At 41.1% G+C, this 21,769-nt stretch overlaps 14 non-coding genes across 14 annotated transcripts; all 14 read right to left on the reverse strand.

Moving 5' to 3' along the window:
• Positions 1-898: 898 nt before the first annotated feature.
• On the reverse strand, positions 899-971 carry TRNAK-UUU (transfer RNA lysine (anticodon UUU)). Its single transcript has one exon. It is a non-coding gene; the product is annotated as a tRNA-Lys (tRNA).
• A 768-nt stretch (positions 972-1,739) lies between these two features.
• On the reverse strand, positions 1,740-1,812 carry TRNAK-UUU (transfer RNA lysine (anticodon UUU)). The gene has a single exon. It is a non-coding gene; the product is annotated as a tRNA-Lys (tRNA).
• A 768-nt stretch (positions 1,813-2,580) lies between these two features.
• Positions 2,581-2,653, reverse strand: TRNAK-UUU (transfer RNA lysine (anticodon UUU)). Its single transcript has one exon. It is a non-coding gene; the product is annotated as a tRNA-Lys (tRNA).
• A 1,610-nt stretch (positions 2,654-4,263) lies between these two features.
• TRNAK-UUU (transfer RNA lysine (anticodon UUU)) lies at positions 4,264-4,336 on the reverse strand. The gene has a single exon. It is a non-coding gene; the product is annotated as a tRNA-Lys (tRNA).
• A 2,453-nt stretch (positions 4,337-6,789) lies between these two features.
• Positions 6,790-6,862, reverse strand: TRNAK-UUU (transfer RNA lysine (anticodon UUU)). Its single transcript has one exon. It is a non-coding gene; the product is annotated as a tRNA-Lys (tRNA).
• Positions 6,863-9,313: 2,451 nt separating this feature from the next.
• TRNAK-UUU (transfer RNA lysine (anticodon UUU)) lies at positions 9,314-9,386 on the reverse strand. The gene has a single exon. It is a non-coding gene; the product is annotated as a tRNA-Lys (tRNA).
• Positions 9,387-10,154: 768 nt separating this feature from the next.
• TRNAK-UUU (transfer RNA lysine (anticodon UUU)) lies at positions 10,155-10,227 on the reverse strand. The gene has a single exon. It is a non-coding gene; the product is annotated as a tRNA-Lys (tRNA).
• Positions 10,228-12,678: 2,451 nt separating this feature from the next.
• TRNAK-UUU (transfer RNA lysine (anticodon UUU)) lies at positions 12,679-12,751 on the reverse strand. The gene has a single exon. It is a non-coding gene; the product is annotated as a tRNA-Lys (tRNA).
• Positions 12,752-14,361: 1,610 nt separating this feature from the next.
• TRNAK-UUU (transfer RNA lysine (anticodon UUU)) lies at positions 14,362-14,434 on the reverse strand. Its single transcript has one exon. It is a non-coding gene; the product is annotated as a tRNA-Lys (tRNA).
• Positions 14,435-15,202: 768 nt separating this feature from the next.
• TRNAK-UUU (transfer RNA lysine (anticodon UUU)) lies at positions 15,203-15,275 on the reverse strand. The gene has a single exon. It is a non-coding gene; the product is annotated as a tRNA-Lys (tRNA).
• A 768-nt stretch (positions 15,276-16,043) lies between these two features.
• TRNAK-UUU (transfer RNA lysine (anticodon UUU)) lies at positions 16,044-16,116 on the reverse strand. The gene has a single exon. It is a non-coding gene; the product is annotated as a tRNA-Lys (tRNA).
• Positions 16,117-17,726: 1,610 nt separating this feature from the next.
• Positions 17,727-17,799, reverse strand: TRNAK-UUU (transfer RNA lysine (anticodon UUU)). Its single transcript has one exon. It is a non-coding gene; the product is annotated as a tRNA-Lys (tRNA).
• Positions 17,800-18,567: 768 nt separating this feature from the next.
• On the reverse strand, positions 18,568-18,640 carry TRNAK-UUU (transfer RNA lysine (anticodon UUU)). Its single transcript has one exon. It is a non-coding gene; the product is annotated as a tRNA-Lys (tRNA).
• Positions 18,641-21,091: 2,451 nt separating this feature from the next.
• TRNAK-UUU (transfer RNA lysine (anticodon UUU)) lies at positions 21,092-21,164 on the reverse strand. Its single transcript has one exon. It is a non-coding gene; the product is annotated as a tRNA-Lys (tRNA).
• Between the last annotated feature and the right edge of the window lie 605 nt (positions 21,165-21,769).

Genomic DNA, 21,769 nt, shown 5'->3' on the forward strand with positions numbered 1-21,769 from the left:
TATTAGAATGAGCAATTCATATTTCCTGCTTAATTTTTTGTAAAAGAAGCAAAGGTACACCTGAACAGTGACTTGAACCCTGGACCCTCAGATTAAAAGTCTGATGCTCTACCGACTGAGCTATCCAGGCACAGGGATCACTGCCCATTTGAAACTTGATTTTCACTCTACAGCACCTCCATACATGGCTACCTCACTGGTCAATAAAGGAAATTAATTACTAGTGCATTACACACATTTTGACACTGGAGACATAACTTTTTTCAGTCATTCCGTATCCAGATATAGAGATTTGCAGCATCTAGGACTTTAATGTTCACCCACTTACGGATTTGAATGTTTTGCCACATTCATGAGTGCAAACTTGCTCCCCAGTAAAGACGAACATGTGCTCCTCAATGCACACACTGGGCAATGCAGTCCACTCTAAATCGACGATTAATGACATGCTCGTTTTGTGCAATGGAGTTTCAGTCAATTGGAAAACATTTTGAAAAGTTATATTGCAACAGAAGCCCAGCCTTAAAAAAGTGGATTTCACTTCTAAATGATTACATGAGGAAGGAAAGGAAACCAGATGCAAAAAAGGTGCTGTGGCTTAGTTGGTTAAAGTGCCTGTCTAGTAAACAGGAGATCCTGAGTTCGAATCTCAGCAGCGCCTGTCTGCTTTTTTTTCGACCAATCTGTCTCCCCAATATTAAAACTTTGTACAAAGATTGCTATTTCATGCTATTTAGAAGCACAGTCAGGCTTGAAATGTTGGCAAAGCATCCAAGAACTCTGGACTCCACTACCTTAGAGTCATATTGCCCAAGGTTGCGATGCCATCAGAAATAGCACATATTAGAATGAGCAATTCATATTTCCTGCTTAATTTTTTGTAAAAGAAGCAAAGGTACGCCTGAACAGGGACTTGAACCCTGGACCCTCAGATTAAAAGTCTGATGCTCTACCGACTGAGCTATCCAGGCACAGGGATCACTGCCCATTTGAAACTTGATTTTCACTCTACAGCACCTCCATACATGGCTACCTCACTGGTCAATAAAGGAAATGAATTACTAGTGCATTACACACATTTTGACACTGGAGACATAACTTTTTTCAGTCATTCCGTATCCAGATATAGAGATTTGCAGCATGTAGGACTTTAATGGTCACCCACTTATGGATTTGAATGTTTTGCCACATTCATGAGTGCAAACTTGCTCCCCAGTAAAGACGAACATGTGCTCCTCAATGCACACACTGGGCAATGCAGTCCACTCTAAATCGACGATTAATGACATGCTCGTTTTGTGCAATGGAGTTTCAGTCAATTGGAAAACATTTTGAAAAGTTATATTGCAACAGAAGCCCAGCCTTAAAAAAGTGTATTTCACTTCTAAATGATTACATGAGGAAGGAAAGGAGACCAGATGCAAAAAAGGTGCTGCGGCTTAGTTGGTTAAAGCGCCTGTCTAGTAAACAGGAGATCCTGAGTTCAAATCTCAGCAGCGCCTGTCTGCTTTTTTTTCGACCAATCTGTCTCCCCAATATTAAAACTTTGTACAAAGATTGCTATTTCATGCTATTTAGAAGCACAGTCAGGCTTGAAATGTTGGCAAAGCATCCAAGAACTCTGGACTCCACTACCTTAGAGTCATATTGCCCAAGGTTGCGATGCCATCAGAAATAGCACATATTAGAATGAGCAATTCATATTTCCTGCTTAATTTTTTGTAAAAGAAGCAAAGGTACGCCTGAACAGGGACTTGAACCCTGGACCCTCAGATTAAAAGTCTGATGCTCTACCGACTGAGCTATCCAGGCACAGGGATCACTGCCCATTTGAAACTTGATTTTCACTCTACAGCACCTCCATACATGGCTACCTCACTGGTCAATAAAGGAAATGAATTACTAGTGCATTACACACATTTTGACACTGGAGACATAACTTTTTTCAGTCATTCCATATCCAGATATAGAGATTTGCAGCATGTAGGACTTTAATGGTCACCCACTTACGGATTTGAATGTTTTGCCACATTCATGAGTGCAAACTTGCTCCCCAGTAAAGACGAACATGTGCTCCTCAATGCACACACTGGGCAATGCAGTCCACTCTAAATCGACGATTAATGACATGCTCGTTTTGTGCAATGGAGTTTCAGTCAATTGGAAAACATTTTGAAAAGTTATATTGCAACAGAAGCCCAGCCTTAAAAAAGTGGATTTCACTTCTAAATGATTACATGAGGAAGGAAAGGAGACCAGATGCAAAAAAGGTGCTGTGGCTTAGTTGGTTAAAGCGCCTGTCTAGTAAACAGGAGATCCTGAGTTCGAATCTCACCAGCGCCTGTCTGCTTTTTTTTCGACCAATCTGTCTCCCCAATGTTAAAACTTTGTACAAAGATTGCTATTTCATGCTATTTAGAAGCACAGTCAGGCTTGAAATGTTGGCAAAGCATCCAAGAACTCTGGACTCCACTACCTTAGAGTCATATTGCCCAAGGTTGCGATGCCATCAGAAATAGCACATATTAGAATGAGCAATTCATATTTCCTGCTTAATTTTTTGTAAAAGAAGCAAAGGTACGCCTGAACAGGGACTTGAACCCTGGACCCTCAGATTAAAAGTCTGATGCTCTACCGACTGAGCTATCCAGGCACAGGGATCACTGCCCATTTGAAACTTGATTTTCACTCTACAGCACCTCCATACATGGCTACCTCACTGGTCAATAAAGGAAATGAATTACTAGTGCATTACACACATTTTGACACTGGAGACATAACTTTTTTCAGTCATTCCGTATCCAGATATAGAGATTTGCAGCATGTAGGACTTTAATGGTCACCCACTTACGGATTTGAATGTTTTGCCACATTCATGAGTGCAAACTTGCTCCCCAGTAAAGACGAACATGTGCTCCTCAATGCACACACTGGGCAATGCAGTCCACTCTAAATCGACGATTACTGACATGCTCGTTTTGTGCAATGGAGTTTCAGTCAATTGGAAAACATTTTGAAAAGTTATATTGCAACAGAAGCCTAGCCTTAAAAAAAGTGGATTTCACTTCTAAATGATTACATGAGGAAGGAAAGGAGACCAGATGCAAAAAAGGTGCTGTGGCTTAGTTGGTTAAAGCGCCTGTCTAGTAAACAGGAGATCCTGAGTTTGAATCTCAGCAGCGCCTGTCTGCTTTTTTTTCGACCAATCTGTCTCCCCAATGTTAAAACTTTGTACAAAGATTGCTATTTCATGCTATTTAGAAGCACAGTCAGGCTTGAAATGTTGGCAAAGCCTCCAAGAACTCTGGACTCCACTACCTTAGAGTCATATTGCCCAGGGTTGCGATGCCATCAGAAATAGCACATATTAGAATGAGCAATTCATATTTCCTGCTTAATTTTTTGTAAAAGAAGCAAAGGTACGCCTGAACAGTGACTTGAACCCTGGACCCTCAGATTAAAAGTCTGATGCTCTACCGACTGAGCTATCCAGGCACAGGGATCACTGCCCATTTGAAACTTGATTTTCACTCTACAGTACCTCCATACATGGCTACCTCACTGGTCAATAAAGGAAATGAATTACTAGTGCATTACACACATTTTGACACTGGAGACATAACTTTTTTCAGACATTCCGTATCCAGATATAGAGATTTGCAGCATCTAGGACTTTAATGTTCACCCACTTACGGATTTGAATGTTTTGCCACATTCATGAGTGCAAACTTGCTCCCCAGTAAAGACGAACATGTGCTCCTCAATGCACACACTGGGCAATGCAGTCCACTCTAAATCGACGATTAATGACATGCTCGTTTTGTGCAATGGAGTTTCAGTCAATTGGAAAACATTTTGAAAAGTTATATTGCAACAGAAGCCCAGCCTTAAAAAAGTGGATTTCACTTCTAAATGATTACATGAGGAAGGAAAGGAGACCAGATGCAAAAAAGGTGCTGCGGCTTAGTTGGTTAAAGCGCCTGTCTAGTAAACAGGAGATCCTGAGTTTGAATCTCAGCAGCGCCTGTCTGCTTTTTTTTCGACCAATCTGTCTCCCCAATATTAAAACTTTGTACAAAGATTGCTATTTCATGCTATTTAGAAGCACAGTCAGGCTTGAAATGTTGGCAAAGCATCCAAGAACTCTGGACTCCACTACCTTAGAGTCATATTGCCCAAGGTTGCGATGCCATCAGAAATAGCACATATTAGAATGAGCAATTCATATTTCCTGCTTAATTTTTTGTAAAAGAAGCAAAGGTACGCCTGAACAGGGACTTGAACCCTGGACCCTCAGATTAAAAGTCTGATGCTCTACCAACTGAGCTATCCAGGCACAGGGATCACAGCCCATTTGAAACTTGATTTTCACTCTACAGCACCTCCATACATGGCTACCTCACTGGTCAATAAAGGAAATGAATTACTAGTGCATTACACACATTTTGACACTGGAGACATAACTTTTTTCAGTCATTCCGTATCCAGATATAGAGATTTGCAGCATCTAGGACTTTAATGTTCACCCACTTACGGATTTGAATGTTTTGCCACATTCATGAGTGCAAACTTGCTCCCCATTAAAGACGAACATGTGCTCCTCAATGCACACACTGGGCAATGCAGTCCACTCTAAATCGACGATTAATGACATGCTCGTTTTGTGCAATGGAGTTTCAGTCAATTGGAAAACATTTTGAAAAGTTATATTGCAACAGAAGCCCAGCCTTAAAAAAAAGTGGATTTCACTTCTAAATGATTACATGAGGAAGGAAAGGAGACCAGATGCAAAAAAGGTGCTGTGGCTTAGTTGGTTAAAGCGCCTGTCTAGTAAAAAGGAGATCCTGAGTTCGAATCTCAGCAGCGCCTCTCTGCTTTTTTTTTCGACCAATCTGTCTCCCCAATATTAAAACTTTGTACAAAGATTGCTATTTCATGCTATTTAGAAGCACAGTCAGGCTTGAAACGTTGGCAAAGCACCCAAGAACTCTGGTCTCCACTACCTTAGAGTCATATTGCCCAAGGTTGTGATGCCATCAGAAATAGCAAATATTAGAATGAGCAATTCATATTTCCTGCTTAATTTATTGTAAAAGAAGCAAAGGTACGCCTGAACGGGGACTTGAACCCTGGACCCTCAGATTAAAAGTCTGATGCTCTACCGACTGAGCTATCCAGGCACAGGGATCACTGCCATTTGAAACTTGATTTTCACTCTACAGCACCTCCATACATGGCTACCTCACTGGTCAATAAAGGAAATGAATTACTAGTGCATTACACACATTTTGACACTGGAGACATAACTTTTTTCAGTCATTCCGTATCCAGATATAGAGATTTGCAGCATGTAGGACTTTAATGGTCATCCAGCCCACGCATTTGAATGTTTTGCCGCATTCATGAGTGCAAACTTGCTCACCAGTAAAGACGTACATGTGCTCCTCAATGCACACACTGGGCAATGCAGTCCACTCTAAATCGTCGATTACTGACATGCTCGTTTTGTGCAATGGAGTTTCAGTCAATTGGAAAACATTTTGAAAAGTTATATTGCAACAGAAGCCCAGCCTTAAAAAAGTGGATTTCACTTCTAAATGATTACATGAGGAAGGAAAGGAGACCAGATGCAAAAAAGGTGCTGTGGCTTAGTTGGTTAAAGCGCCTGTCTAGTAAACAGGAGATCCTGAGTTCGAATCTCACCAGCGCCTGTCTGCTTTTTTTTCGACCAGTCTGTCTCCCCAATATTAAAACTTTGTACAAAGATTGCTATTTCATGCTATTTAGAAGCACAGTCAGGCTTGAAATGTTGGCAAAGCATCCAAGAACTCTGGACTCCACTACCTTAGAGTCATATTGCCCAAGGTTGCGATGCCATCAGAAATAGCACATATTAGAATGAGCAATTCATATTTCCTGCTTAATTTTTTGTAAAAGAAGCAAAGGTACGCCTGAACAGTGACTTGAACCCTGGACCCTCAGATTAAAAGTCTGATGCTCTACCGACTGAGCTATCCAGGCACAGGGATCACTGCCCATTTGAAACTTGATTTTCACTCTACAGCACCTCCATACATGGCTACCTCACTGGTCAATAAAGGAAATGAATTACTAGTGCATTACACACATTTTGACACTGGAGACATAACTTTTTTCAGTCATTCCGTATCCAGATATAGAGATTTGCAGCATGTAGGACTTTAATGGTCACCCACTTACGGATTTGAATGTTTTGCCACATTCATGAGTGCAAACTTGCTCCCCAGTAAAGACGAACATGTGCTCCTCAATGCACACACTGGGCAATGCAGTCCACTCTAAATCGACGATTAATGACATGCTCGTTTTGTGCAATGGAGTTTCAGTCAATTGGAAAACATTTTGAAAAGTTATATTGCAACAGAAGCCCAGCCTTAAAAAAGTGGATTTCACTTCTAAATGATTACATGAGGAAGGAAAGGAGACCAGATGCAAAAAAGGTGCTGCGGCTTAGTTGGTTAAAGCGCCTGTCTAGTAAACAGGAGATCCTGAGTTCGAATCTCAGCAGCGCCTGTCTGCTTTTTTTTCGACCAATCTGTCTCCCCAATATTAAAACTTTGTACAAAGATTGCTATTTCATGCTATTTAGAAGCACAGTCAGGCTTGAAATGTTGGCAAAGCATCCAAGAACTCTGGACTCCACTACCTTAGAGTCATATTGCCCAAGGTTGCGATGCCATCAGAAATAGCACATATTAGAATGAGCAATTCATATTTCCTGCTTAATTTTTTGTAAAAGAAGCAAAGGTACGCCTGAACAGGGACTTGAACCCTGGACCCTCAGATTAAAAGTCTGATGCTCTACCGACTGAGCTATCCAGGCACAGGGATTACTGCCCATTTGAAACTTGATTTTCACTCTACAGCACCTCCATACATGGCTACCTCACTGGGCAATAAAGGAAATGAATTACTAGTGCATTACACACATTTTGACACTGGAGACATAACTTTTTTCAGTCATTCCGTATCCAGATATAGAGATTTGCAGCATCTAGGACTTTAATGTTCACCCACTTACGGATTTGAATGTTTTGCCACATTCATGAGTGCAAACTTGCTCCCCAGTAAAGACGAACATGTGCTCCTCAATGCACACACTGGGCAATGCAGTCCACTCTAAATCGACGATTAATGACATGCTCGTTTTGTGCAATGGAGTTTCAGTCAATTGGAAAACATTTTGAAAAGTTATATTGCAACAGAAGCCCAGCCTTAAAAAAGTGTATTTCACTTCTAAATGATTACATGAGGAAGGAAAGGAGACCAGATGCAAAAAAGGTGCTGCGGCTTAGTTGGTTAAAGCGCCTGTCTAGTAAACAGGAGATCCTGAGTTCAAATCTCAGCAGCGCCTGTCTGCTTTTTTTTCGACCAATCTGTCTCCCCAATGTTAAAACTTTGTACAAAGATTGCTATTTCATGCTATTTAGAAGCACAGTCAGGCTTGAAATGTTGGCAAAGCCTCCAAGAACTCTGGACTCCACTACCTTAGAGTCATATTGCCCAAGGTTGCGATGCCATCAGAAATAGCACATATTAGAATGAGCAATTCATATTTCCTGCTTAATTTTTTGTAAAAGAAGCAAAGGTACGCCTGAACAGTGACTTGAACCCTGGACCCTCAGATTAAAAGTCTGATGCTCTACCGACTGAGCTATCCAGGCACAGGGATCACTGCCCATTTGAAACTTGATTTTCACTCTACAGTACCTCCATACATGGCTACCTCACTGGTCAATAAAGGAAATGAATTACTAGTGCATTACACACATTTTGACACTGGAGACATAACTTTTTTCAGACATTCCGTATCCAGATATAGAGATTTGCAGCATCTAGGACTTTAATGTTCACCCACTTACGGATTTGAATGTTTTGCCACATTCATGAGTGCAAACTTGCTCCCCAGTAAAGACGAACATGTGCTCCTCAATGCACACACTGGGCAATGCAGTCCACTCTAAATCGACGATTAATGACATGCTCGTTTTGTGCAATGGAGTTTCAGTCAATTGGAAAACATTTTGAAAAGTTATATTGCAACAGAAGCCCAGCCTTAAAAAAGTGGATTTCACTTCTAAATGATTACATGAGGAAGGAAAGGAGACCAGATGCAAAAAAGGTGCTGCGGCTTAGTTGGTTAAAGCGCCTGTCTAGTAAACAGGAGATCCTGAGTTCAAATCTCAGCAGCGCCTGTCTGCTTTTTTTTCGACCAATCTGTCTCCCCAATATTAAAACTTTGTACAAAGATTGCTATTTCATGCTATTTAGAAGCACAGTCAGGCTTGAAATGTTGGCAAAGCATCCAAGAACTCTGGACTCCACTACCTTAGAGTCATATTGCCCAAGGTTGCGATGCCATCAGAAATAGCACATATTAGAATGAGCAATTCATATTTCCTGCTTAATTTTTTGTAAAAGAAGCAAAGGTACGCCTGAACAGGGACTTGAACCCTGGACCCTCAGATGAAAAGTCTGATGCTCTACCGACTGAGCTATCCAGGCACAGGGATCACTACCCATTTGAAACTTGATTTTCACTCTACAGCACCTCCATACATGGCTACCTCACTGGGCAATAAAGGAAATGAATTACTAGTGCATTACACACATTTTGACACTGGAGACATAACTTTTTTCAGTCATTCCGTATCCAGATATAGAGATTTGCAGCATCTAGGACTTTAATGTTCACCCACTTACGGATTTGAATGTTTTGCCACATTCATGAGTGCAAACTTGCTCCCCAGTAAAGACGAACATGTGCTCCTCAATGCACACACTGGGCAATGCAGTCCACTCTAAATCGACGATTAATGACATGCTCGTTTTGTGCAATGGAGTTTCAGTCAATTGGAAAACATTTTGAAAAGTTATATTGCTACAGAAGCCTAGCCTTAAAAAAAGTGGATTTCACTTCTAAATGATTACATGAGGAAGGAAAGGAGACCAGATGCAAAAAAGGTGCTGTGGCTTAGTTGGTTAAAGTGCCTGTCTAGTAAACAGGAGATCCTGAGTTTGAATCTCAGCAGCGCCTGTCTGCTTTTTTTTCGACCAATCTGTCTCCCCAATGTTAAAACTTTGTACAAAGATTGCTATTTCATGCTATTTAGAAGCACAGTCAGGCTTGAAATGTTGGCAAAGCCTCCAAGAACTCTGGACTCCACTACCTTAGAGTCATATTGCCCAAGGTTGCGATGCCATCAGAAATAGCACATATTAGAATGAGCAATTCATATTTCCTGCTTAATTTTTTGTAAAAGAAGCAAAGGTACGCCTGAACAGGGACTTGAACCCTGGACCCTCAGATTAAAAGTCTGATGCTCTACCGACTGAGCTATCCAGGCACAGGGATCACTGCCCATTTGAAACTTGATTTTCACTCTACAGCACCTCCATACATGGCTACCTCACTGGTCAATAAAGGAAATGAATTACTAGTGCATTACACACATTTTGACACTGGAGACATAACTTTTTTCAGTCATTCCGTATCCAGATATAGAGATTTGCAGCATGTAGGACTTTAATGGTCACCCACTTACGGATTTGAATGTTTTGCCACATTCATGAGTGCAAACTTGCTCCCCAGTAAAGACGAACATGTGCTCCTCAATGCACACACTGGGCAATGCAGTCCACTCTAAATCGACGATTAATGACATGCTCGTTTTGTGCAATGGAGTTTCAGTCAATTGGAAAACATTTTGAAAAGTTATATTGCAACAGAAGCCCAGCCTTAAAAAAGTGGATTTCACTTCTAAATGATTACATGAGGAAGGAAAGGAGACCAGATGCAAAAAAGGTGCTGCGGCTTAGTTGGTTAAAGCGCCTGTCTAGTAAACAGGAGATCCTGAGTTCGAATCTCAGCAGCGCCTGTCTGCTTTTTTTTCGACCAATCTGTCTCCCCAATATTAAAACTTTGTACAAAGATTGCTATTTCATGCTATTTAGAAGCACAGTCAGGCTTGAAATGTTGGCAAAGCATCCAAGAACTCTGGACTCCACTACCTTAGAGTCATATTGCCCAAGGTTGCGATGCCATCAGAAATAGCACATATTAGAATGAGCAATTCATATTTCCTGCTTAATTTTTTGTAAAAGAAGCAAAGGTACGCCTGAACAGGGACTTGAACCCTGGACCCTCAGATTAAAAGTCTGATGCTCTACCGACTGAGCTATCCAGGCACAGGGATTACTGCCCATTTGAAACTTGATTTTCACTCTACAGCACCTCCATACATGGCTACCTCACTGGGCAATAAAGGAAATGAATTACTAGTGCATTACACACATTTTGACACTGGAGACATAACTTTTTTCAGTCATTCCGTATCCAGATATAGAGATTTGCAGCATCTAGGACTTTAATGTTCACCCACTTACAGATTTGAATGTTTTGCCACATTCATGAGTGCAAACTTGCTCCCCAGTAAAGACGAACATGTGCTCCTCAATGCACACACTGGGCAATGCAGTCCACTCTAAATCGACGATTAATGACATGCTCGTTTTGTGCAATGGAGTTTCAGTCAATTGGAAAACATTTTGAAAAGTTATATTGCAACAGAAGCCCAGCCTTAAAAAAGTGGATTTCACTTCTAAATGATTACATGAGGAAGGAAAGGAGACCAGATGCAAAAAAGGTGCTGCGGCTTAGTTGGTTAAAGCGCCTGTCTAGTAAACAGGAGATCCTGAGTTCAAATCTCAGCAGCGCCTGTCTGCTTTTTTTTCGACCAATCTGTCTCCCCAATATTAAAACTTTGTACAAAGATTGCTATTTCATGCTATTTAGAAGCACAGTCAGGCTTGAAATGTTGGCAAAGCATCCAAGAACTCTGGACTCCACTACCTTAGAGTCATATTGCCCAAGGTTGCGATGCCATCAGAAATAGCACATATTAGAATGAGCAATTCATATTTCCTGCTTAATTTTTTGTAAAAGAAGCAAAGGTACGCCTGAACAGGGACTTGAACCCTGGACCCTCAGATGAAAATTCTGATGCTCTACCGACTGAGCTATCCAGGCACAGGGATCACTGCCCATTTGAAACTTGATTTTCACTCTACAGCACCTCCATACATGGCTACCTCACTGGTCAATAAAGGAAATGAATTACTAGTGCATTACACACATTTTGACACTGGAGACATAACTTTTTTCAGTCATTCCGTATCCAGATATAGAGATTTGCAGCATCTAGGACTTTAATGTTCACCCACTTACGGATTTGAATGTTTTGCCACATTCATGAGTGCAAACTTGCTCCCCAGTAAAGACGAACATGTGCTCCTCAATGCACACACTGGGCAATGCAGTCCACTCTAAATCGACGATTAATGACATGCTCGTTTTGTGCAATGGAGTTTCAGTCAATTGGAAAACATTTTGAAAAGTTATATTGCTACAGAAGCCTAGCCTTAAAAAAAGTGGATTTCACTTCTAAATGATTACATGAGGAAGGAAAGGAGACCAGATGCAAAAAAGGTGCTGTGGCTTAGTTGGTTAAAGCGCCTGTCTAGTAAACAGGAGATCCTGAGTTTGAATCTCAGCAGCGCCTGTCTGCTTTTTTTTCGACCAATCTGTCTCCCCAATGTTAAAACTTTGTACAAAGATTGCTATTTCATGCTATTTAGAAGCACAGTCAGGCTTGAAATGTTGGCAAAGCCTCCAAGAACTCTGGACTCCACTACCTTAGAGTCATATTGCCCAAGGTTGCGATGCCATCAGAAATAGCACATATTAGAATGAGCAATTCATATTTCCTGCTTAATTTTTTGTAAAAGAAGCAAAGGTACACCTGAACAGTGACTTGAACCCTGGACCCTCAGATTAAAAGTCTGATGCTCTACCGACTGAGCTATCCAGGCACAGGGATCACTGCCCATTTGAAACTTGATTTTCACTCTACAGCACCTCCATACATGGCTACCTCACTGGTCAATAAAGGAAATTAATTACTAGTGCATTACACACATTTTGACACTGGAGACATAACTTTTTTCAGTCATTCCGTATCCAGATATAGAGATTTGCAGCATCTAGGACTTTAATGTTCACCCACTTACGGATTTGAATGTTTTGCCACATTCATGAGTGCAAACTTGCTCCCCAGTAAAGACGAACATGTGCTCCTCAATGCACACACTGGGCAATGCAGTCCACTCTAAATCGACGATTAATGACATGCTCGTTTTGTGCAATGGAGTTTCAGTCAATTGGAAAACATTTTGAAAAGTTATATTGCAACAGAAGCCCAGCCTTAAAAAAGTGGATTTCACTTCTAAATGATTACATGAGGAAGGAAAGGAAACCAGATGCAAAAAAGGTGCTGTGGCTTAGTTGGTTAAAGTGCCTGTCTAGTAAACAGGAGATCCTGAGTTCGAATCTCAGCAGCGCCTGTCTGCTTTTTTTTCGACCAATCTGTCTCCCCAATATTAAAACTTTGTACAAAGATTGCTATTTCATGCTATTTAGAAGCACAGTCAGGCTTGAAATGTTGGCAAAGCATCCAAGAACTCTGGACTCCACTACCTTAGAGTCATATTGCCCAAGGTTGCGATGCCATCAGAAATAGCACATATTAGAATGAGCAATTCATATTTCCTGCTTAATTTTTTGTAAAAGAAGCAAAGGTACGCCTGAACAGGGACTTGAACCCTGGACCCTCAGATTAAAAGTCTGATGCTCTACCGACTGAGCTATCCAGGCACAGGGATCACTGCCCATTTGAAACTTGATTTTCACTCTACAGCACCTCCATACATGGCTACCTCACTGGTCAATAAAGGAAATGAATTACTAGTGCATTACACACATTTTGACACTGGAGACATAACTTTTTTCAGTCATTCCGTATCCAGATATAGAGATTTGCAGCATGTAGGACTTTAATGGTCACCCACTTATGGATTTGAATGTTTTGCCACATTCATGAGTGCAAACTTGCTCCCCAGTAAAGACGAACATGTGCTCCTCAATGCACACACTGGGCAATGCAGTCCACTCTAAATCGACGATTACTGACATGCTCGTTTTGTGCAATGGAGTTTCAGTCAATTGGAAAACATTTTGAAAAGTTATATTGCAACAGAAGCCTAGCCTTAAAAAAAGTGGATTTCACTTCTAAATGATTACATGAGGAAGGAAAGGAGACCAGATGCAAAAAAGGTGCTGTGGCTTAGTTGGTTAAAGCGCCTGTCTAGTAAACAGGAGATCCTGAGTTTGAATCTCAGCAGCGCCTGTCTGCTTTTTTTTCGACCAATCTGTCTCCCCAATGTTAAAACTTTGTACAAAGATTGCTATTTCATGCTATTTAGAAGCACAGTCAGGCTTGAAATGTTGGCAAAGCCTCCAAGAACTCTGGACTCCACTACCTTAGAGTCATATTGCCCAGGGTTGCGATGCCATCAGAAATAGCACATATTAGAATGAGCAATTCATATTTCCTGCTTAATTTTTTGTAAAAGAAGCAAAGGTACGCCTGAACAGTGACTTGAACCCTGGACCCTCAGATTAAAAGTCTGATGCTCTACCGACTGAGCTATCCAGGCACAGGGATCACTGCCCATTTGAAACTTGATTTTCACTCTACAGTACCTCCATACATGGCTACCTCACTGGTCAATAAAGGAAATGAATTACTAGTGCATTACACACATTTTGACACTGGAGACATAACTTTTTTCAGTCATTCCGTATCCAGATATAGAGATTTGCAGCATCTAGGACTTTAATGTTCACCCACTTACGGATTTGAATGTTTTGCCACATTCATGAGTGCAAACTTGCTCCCCAGTAAAGACGAACATGTGCTCCTCAATGCACACACTGGGCAATGCAGTCCACTCTAAATCGACGATTAATGACATGCTCGTTTTGTGCAATGGAGTTTCAGTCAATTGGAAAACATTTTGAAAAGTTATATTGCAACAGAAGCCCAGCCTTAAAAAAGTGTATTTCACTTCTAAATGATTACATGAGGAAGGAAAGGAGACCAGATGCAAAAAAGGTGCTGCGGCTTAGTTGGTTAAAGCGCCTGTCTAGTAAACAGGAGATCCTGAGTTCAAATCTCAGCAGCGCCTGTCTGCTTTTTTTTCGACCAATCTGTCTCCCCAATATTAAAACTTTGTACAAAGATTGCTATTTCATGCTATTTAGAAGCACAGTCAGGCTTGAAATGTTGGCAAAGCATCCAAGAACTCTGGACTCCACTACCTTAGAGTCATATTGCCCAAGGTTGCGATGCCATCAGAAATAGCACATATTAGAATGAGCAATTCATATTTCCTGCTTAATTTTTTGTAAAAGAAGCAAAGGTACGCCTGAACAGGGACTTGAACCCTGGACCCTCAGATTAAAAGTCTGATGCTCTACCGACTGAGCTATCCAGGCACAGGGATCACTGCCCATTTGAAACTTGATTTTCACTCTACAGCACCTCCATACATGGCTACCTCACTGGTCAATAAAGGAAATGAATTACTAGTGCATTACACACATTTTGACACTGGAGACATAACTTTTTTCAGTCATTCCATATCCAGATATAGAGATTTGCAGCATGTAGGACTTTAATGGTCACCCACTTACGGATTTGAATGTTTTGCCACATTCATGAGTGCAAACTTGCTCCCCAGTAAAGACGAACATGTGCTCCTCAATGCACACACTGGGCAATGCAGTCCACTCTAAATCGACGATTAATGACATGCTCGTTTTGTGCAATGGAGTTTCAGTCAATTGGAAAACATTTTGAAAAGTTATATTGCAACAGAAGCCCAGCCTTAAAAAAGTGGATTTCACTTCTAAATGATTACATGAGGAAGGAAAGGAGACCAGATGCAAAAAAGGTGCTGTGGCTTAGTTGGTTAAAGCGCCTGTCTAGTAAACAGGAGATCCTGAGTTCGAATCTCACCAGCGCCTGTCTGCTTTTTTTTCGACCAATCTGTCTCCCCAATGTTAAAACTTTGTACAAAGATTGCTATTTCATGCTATTTAGAAGCACAGTCAGGCTTGAAATGTTGGCAAAGCATCCAAGAACTCTGGACTCCACTACCTTAGAGTCATATTGCCCAAGGTTGCGATGCCATCAGAAATAGCACATATTAGAATGAGCAATTCATATTTCCTGCTTAATTTTTTGTAAAAGAAGCAAAGGTACGCCTGAACAGGGACTTGAACCCTGGACCCTCAGATTAAAAGTCTGATGCTCTACCGACTGAGCTATCCAGGCACAGGGATCACTGCCCATTTGAAACTTGATTTTCACTCTACAGCACCTCCATACATGGCTACCTCACTGGTCAATAAAGGAAATGAATTACTAGTGCATTACACACATTTTGACACTGGAGACATAACTTTTTTCAGTCATTCCGTATCCAGATATAGAGATTTGCAGCATGTAGGACTTTAATGGTCACCCACTTACGGATTTGAATGTTTTGCCACATTCATGAGTGCAAACTTGCTCCCCAGTAAAGACGAACATGTGCTCCTCAATGCACACACTGGGCAATGCAGTCCACTCTAAATCGACGATTAATGACATGCTCGTTTTGTGCAATGGAGTTTCAGTCAATTGGAAAACATTTTGAAAAGTTATATTGCAACAGAAGCCCAGCCTTAAAAAAGTGGATTTCACTTCTAAATGATTACATGAGGAAGGAAAGGAGACCAGATGCAAAAAAGGTGCTGCGGCTTAGTTGGTTAAAGCGCCTGTCTAGTAAACAGGAGATCCTGAGTTCGAATCTCAGCAGCGCCTGTCTGCTTTTTTTTCGACCAATCTGTCTCCCCAATATTAAAACTTTGTACAAAGATTGCTATTTCATGCTATTTAGAAGCACAGTCAGGCTTGAAATGTTGGCAAAGCATCCAAGAACTCTGGACTCCACTACCTTAGAGTCATATTGCCCAAGGTTGCGATGCCATCAGAAATAGCACATATTAGAATGAGCAATTCATATTTCCTGCTTAATTTTTTGTAAAAGAAGCAAAGGTACGCCTGAACAGGGACTTGAACCCTGGACCCTCAGATTAAAAGTCTGATGCTCTACCGACTGAGCTATCCAGGCACAGGGATCACTGCCCATTTGAAACTTGATTTTCACTCTACAGCACCTCCATACATGGCTACCTCACTGGTCAATAAAGGAAATGAATTACTAGTGCATTACACACATTTTGACACTGGAGACATAACTTTTTTCAGTCATTCCGTATCCAGATATAGAGATTTGCAGCATGTAGGACTTTAATGGTCACCCACTTACGGATTTGAATGTTTTGCCACATTCATGAGTGCAAACTTGCTCCCCAGTAAAGACGAACATGTGCTCCTCAATGCACACACTGGGCAATGCAGTCCACTCTAAATCGACGATTAATGACATGCTCGTTTTGTGCAATGGAGTTTCAGTCAATTGGAAAACATTTTGAAAAGTTATATTGCAACAGAAGCCCAGCCTTAAAAAAGTGGATTTCACTTCTAAATGATTACATGAGGAAGGAAAGGAGACCAGATGCAAAAAAGGTGCTGCGGCTTAGTTGGTTAAAGCGCCTGTCTAGTAAACAGGAGATCCTGAGTTCAAATCTCAGCAGCGCCTGTCTGCTTTTTTTTCGACCAATCTGTCTCCCCAATATTAAAACTTTGTACAAAGATTGCTATTTCATGCTATTTAGAAGCACAGTCAGGCTTGAAATGTTGGCAAAGCATCCAAGAACTCTGGACTCCACTACCTTAGAGTCATATTGCCCAAGGTTGCGATGCCATCAGAAATAGCACATATTAGAATGAGCAATTCATATTTCCTGCTTAATTTTTTGTAAAAGAAGCAAAGGTACGCCTGAACAGGGACTTGAACCCTGGACCCTCAGATGAAAAGTCTGATGCTCTACCGACTGAGCTATCCAGGCACAGGGATCACTACCCATTTGAAACTTGATTTTCACTCTACAGCACCTCCATACATGGCTACCTCACTGGGCAATAAAGGAAATGAATTACTAGTGCATTACACACATTTTGACACTGGAGACATAACTTTTTTCAGTCATTCCGTATCCAGATATAGAGATTTGCAGCATCTAGGACTTTAATGTTCACCCACTTACGGATTTGAATGTTTTGCCACATTCATGAGTGCAAACTTGCTCCCCAGTAAAGACGAACATGTGCTCCTCAATGCACACACTGGGCAATGCAGTCCACTCTAAATCGACGATTAATGACATGCTCGTTTTGTGCAATGGAGTTTCAGTCAATTGGAAAACATTTTGAAAAGTTATATTGCTACAGAAGCCTAGCCTTAAAAAAAGTGGATTTCACTTCTAAATGATTACATGAGGAAGGAAAGGAGACCAGATGCAAAAAAGGTGCTGTGGCTTAGTTGGTTAAAGTGCCTGTCTAGTAAACAGGAGATCCTGAGTTTGAATCTCAGCAGCGCCTGTCTGCTTTTTTTTCGACCAATCTGTCTCCCCAATGTTAAAACTTTGTACAAAGATTGCTATTTCATGCTATTTAGAAGCACAGTCAGGCTTGAAATGTTGGCAAAGCCTCCAAGAACTCTGGACTCCACTACCTTAGAGTCATATTGCCCAAGGTTGCGATGCCATCAGAAATAGCACATATTAGAATGAGCAATTCATATTTCCTGCTTAATTTTTTGTAAAAGAAGCAAAGGTACGCCTGAACAGGGACTTGAACCCTGGACCCTCAGATTAAAAGTCTGATGCTCTACCGACTGAGCTATCCAGGCACAGGGATCACTGCCCATTTGAAACTTGATTTTCACTCTACAGCACCTCCATACATGGCTACCTCACTGGTCAATAAAGGAAATGAATTACTAGTGCATTACACACATTTTGACACTGGAGACATAACTTTTTTCAGTCATTCCGTATCCAGATATAGAGATTTGCAGCATGTAGGACTTTAATGGTCACCCACTTACGGATTTGAATGTTTTGCCACATTCATGAGTGCAAACTTGCTCCCCAGTAAAGACGAACATGTGCTCCTCAATGCACACACTGGGCAATGCAGTCCACTCTAAATCGACGATTAATGACATGCTCGTTTTGTGCAATGGAGTTTCAGTCAATTGGAAAACATTTTGAAAAGTTATATTGCAACAGAAGCCCAGCCTTAAAAAAGTGGATTTCACTTCTAAATGATTACATGAGGAAGGAAAGGAGACCAGATGCAAAAAAGGTGCTGCGGCTTAGTTGGTTAAAGCGCCTGTCTAGTAAACAGGAGATCCTGAGTTCGAATCTCAGCAGCGCCTGTCTGCTTTTTTTTCGACCAATCTGTCTCCCCAATATTAAAACTTTGTACAAAGATTGCTATTTCATGCTATTTAGAAGCACAGTCAGGCTTGAAATGTTGGCAAAGCATCCAAGAACTCTGGACTCCACTACCTTAGAGTCATATTGCCCAAGGTTGCGATGCCATCAGAAATAGCACATATTAGAATGAGCAATTCATATTTCCTGCTTAATTTTTTGTAAAAGAAGCAAAGGTACGCCTGAACAGGGACTTGAACCCTGGACCCTCAGATTAAAAGTCTGATGCTCTACCGACTGAGCTATCCAGGCACAGGGATTACTGCCCATTTGAAACTTGATTTTCACTCTACAGCACCTCCATACATGGCTACCTCACTGGGCAATAAAGGAAATGAATTACTAGTGCATTACACACATTTTGACACTGGAGACATAACTTTTTTCAGTCATTCCGTATCCAGATATAGAGATTTGCAGCATCTAGGACTTTAATGTTCACCCACTTACAGATTTGAATGTTTTGCCACATTCATGAGTGCAAACTTGCTCCCCAGTAAAGACGAACATGTGCTCCTCAATGCACACACTGGGCAATGCAGTCCACTCTAAATCGACGATTAATGACATGCTCGTTTTGTGCAATGGAGTTTCAGTCAATTGGAAAACATTTTGAAAAGTTATATTGCAACAGAAGCCCAGCCTTAAAAAAGTGGATTTCACTTCTAAATGATTACATGAGGAAGGAAAGGAGACCAGATGCAAAAAAGGTGCTGCGGCTTAGTTGGTTAAAGCGCCTGTCTAGTAAACAGGAGATCCTGAGTTCAAATCTCAGCAGCGCCTGTCTGCTTTTTTTTCGACCAATCTGTCTCCCCAATATTAAAACTTTGTACAAAGATTGCTATTTCATGCTATTTAGAAGCACAGTCAGGCTTGAAATGTTGGCAAAGCATCCAAGAACTCTGGACTCCACTACCTTAGAGTCATATTGCCCAAGGTTGCGATGCCATCAGAAATAGCACATATTAGAATGAGCAATTCATATTTCCTGCTTAATTTTTTGTAAAAGAAGCAAAGGTACGCCTGAACAGGGACTTGAACCCTGGACCCTCAGATGAAAATTCTGATGCTCTACCGACTGAGCTATCCAGGCACAGGGATCACTGCCCATTTGAAACTTGATTTTCACTCTACAGCACCTCCATACATGGCTACCTCACTGGTCAATAAAGGAAATGAATTACTAGTGCATTACACACATTTTGACACTGGAGACATAACTTTTTTCAGTCATTCCGTATCCAGATATAGAGATTTGCAGCATCTAGGACTTTAATGTTCACCCACTTACGGATTTGAATGTTTTGCCACATTCATGAGTGCAAACTTGCTCCCCAGTAAAGACGAACATGTGCTCCTCAATGCACACACTGGGCAATGCAGTCCACTCTAAATCGACGATTAATGACATGCTCGTTTTGTGCAATGGAGTTTCAGTCAATTGGAAAACATTTTGAAAAGTTATATTGCTACAGAAGCCTAGCCTTAAAAAAAGTGGATTTCACTTCTAAATGATTACATGAGGAAGGAAAGGAGACCAGATGCAAAAAAGGTGCTGTGGCTTAGTTGGTTAAAGCGCCTGTCTAGTAAACAGGAGATCCTGAGTTTGAATCTCAGCAGCGCCTGTCTGCTTTTTTTTCGACCAATCTGTCTCCCCAATGTTAAAACTTTGTACAAAGATTGCTATTTCATGCTATTTAGAAGCACAGTCAGGCTTGAAATGTTGGCAAAGCCTCCAAGAACTCTGGACTCCACTACCTTAGAGTCATATTGCCCAAGGTTGCGATGCCATCAGAAATAGCACATATTAGAATGAGCAATTCATATTTCCTGCTTAATTTTTTGTAAAAGAAGCAAAGGTACACCTGAACAGTGACTTGAACCCTGGACCCTCAGATTAAAAGTCTGATGCTCTACCGACTGAGCTATCCAGGCACAGGGATCACTGCCCATTTGAAACTTGATTTTCACTCTACAGCACCTCCATACATGGCTACCTCACTGGTCAATAAAGGAAATTAATTACTAGTGCATTACACACATTTTGACACTGGAGACATAACTTTTTTCAGTCATTCCGTATCCAGATATAGAGATTTGCAGCATCTAGGACTTTAATGTTCACCCACTTACGGATTTGAATGTTTTGCCACATTCATGAGTGCAAACTTGCTCCCCAGTAAAGACGAACATGTGCTCCTCAATGCACACACTGGGCAATGCAGTCCACTCTAAATCGACGATTAATGACATGCTCGTTTTGTGCAATGGAGTTTCAGTCAATTGGAAAACATTTTGAAAAGTTATATTGCAACAGAAGCCCAGCCTTAAAAAAGTGGATTTCACTTCTAAATGATTACATGAGGAAGGAAAGGAAACCAGATGCAAAAAAGGTGCTGTGGCTTAGTTGGTTAAAGTGCCTGTCTAGTAAACAGGAGATCCTGAGTTCGAATCTCAGCAGCGCCTGTCTGCTTTTTTTTCGACCAATCTGTCTCCCCAATATTAAAACTTTGTACAAAGATTGCTATTTCATGCTATTTAGAAGCACAGTCAGGCTTGAAATGTTGGCAAAGCATCCAAGAACTCTGGACTCCACTACCTTAGAGTCATATTGCCCAAGGTTGCGATGCCATCAGAAATAGCACATATTAGAATGAGCAATTCATATTTCCTGCTTAATTTTTTGTAAAAGAAGCAAAGGTACGCCTGAACAGGGACTTGAACCCTGGACCCTCAGATTAAAAGTCTGATGCTCTACCGACTGAGCTATCCAGGCACAGGGATCACTGCCCATTTGAAACTTGATTTTCACTCTACAGCACCTCCATACATGGCTACCTCACTGGTCAATAAAGGAAATGAATTACTAGTGCATTACACACATTTTGACACTGGAGACATAACTTTTTTCAGTCATTCCGTATCCAGATATAGAGATTTGCAGCATGTAGGACTTTAATGGTCACCCACTTATGGATTTGAATGTTTTGCCACATTCATGAGTGCAAACTTGCTCCCCAGTAAAGACGAACATGTGCTCCTCAATGCACACACTGGGCAATGCAGTCCACTCTAAATCGACGATTACTGACATGCTCGTTTTGTGCAATGGAGTTTCAGTCAATTGGAAAACATTTTGAAAAGTTATATTGCAACAGAAGCCTAGCCTTAAAAAAAGTGGATTTCACTTCTAAATGATTACATGAGGAAGGAAAGGAGACCAGATGCAAAAAAGGTGCTGTGGCTTAGTTGGTTAAAGCGCCTGTCTAGTAAACAGGAGATCCTGAGTTTGAATCTCAGCAGCGCTTGTCTGCTTTTTTTTCGACCAATCTGTCTCCCCAATGTTAAAACTTTGTACAAAGATTGCTATTTCATGCTATT

The sequence above is a fragment of the Ambystoma mexicanum genome, unplaced genomic scaffold (assembly GCF_040938575.1).
Source record: "Ambystoma mexicanum isolate Mex_15411 unplaced genomic scaffold, UKY_AmexF1_1 Mex_scaf1, whole genome shotgun sequence".
NCBI lineage: Eukaryota > Metazoa > Chordata > Amphibia > Caudata > Ambystomatidae > Ambystoma > Ambystoma mexicanum.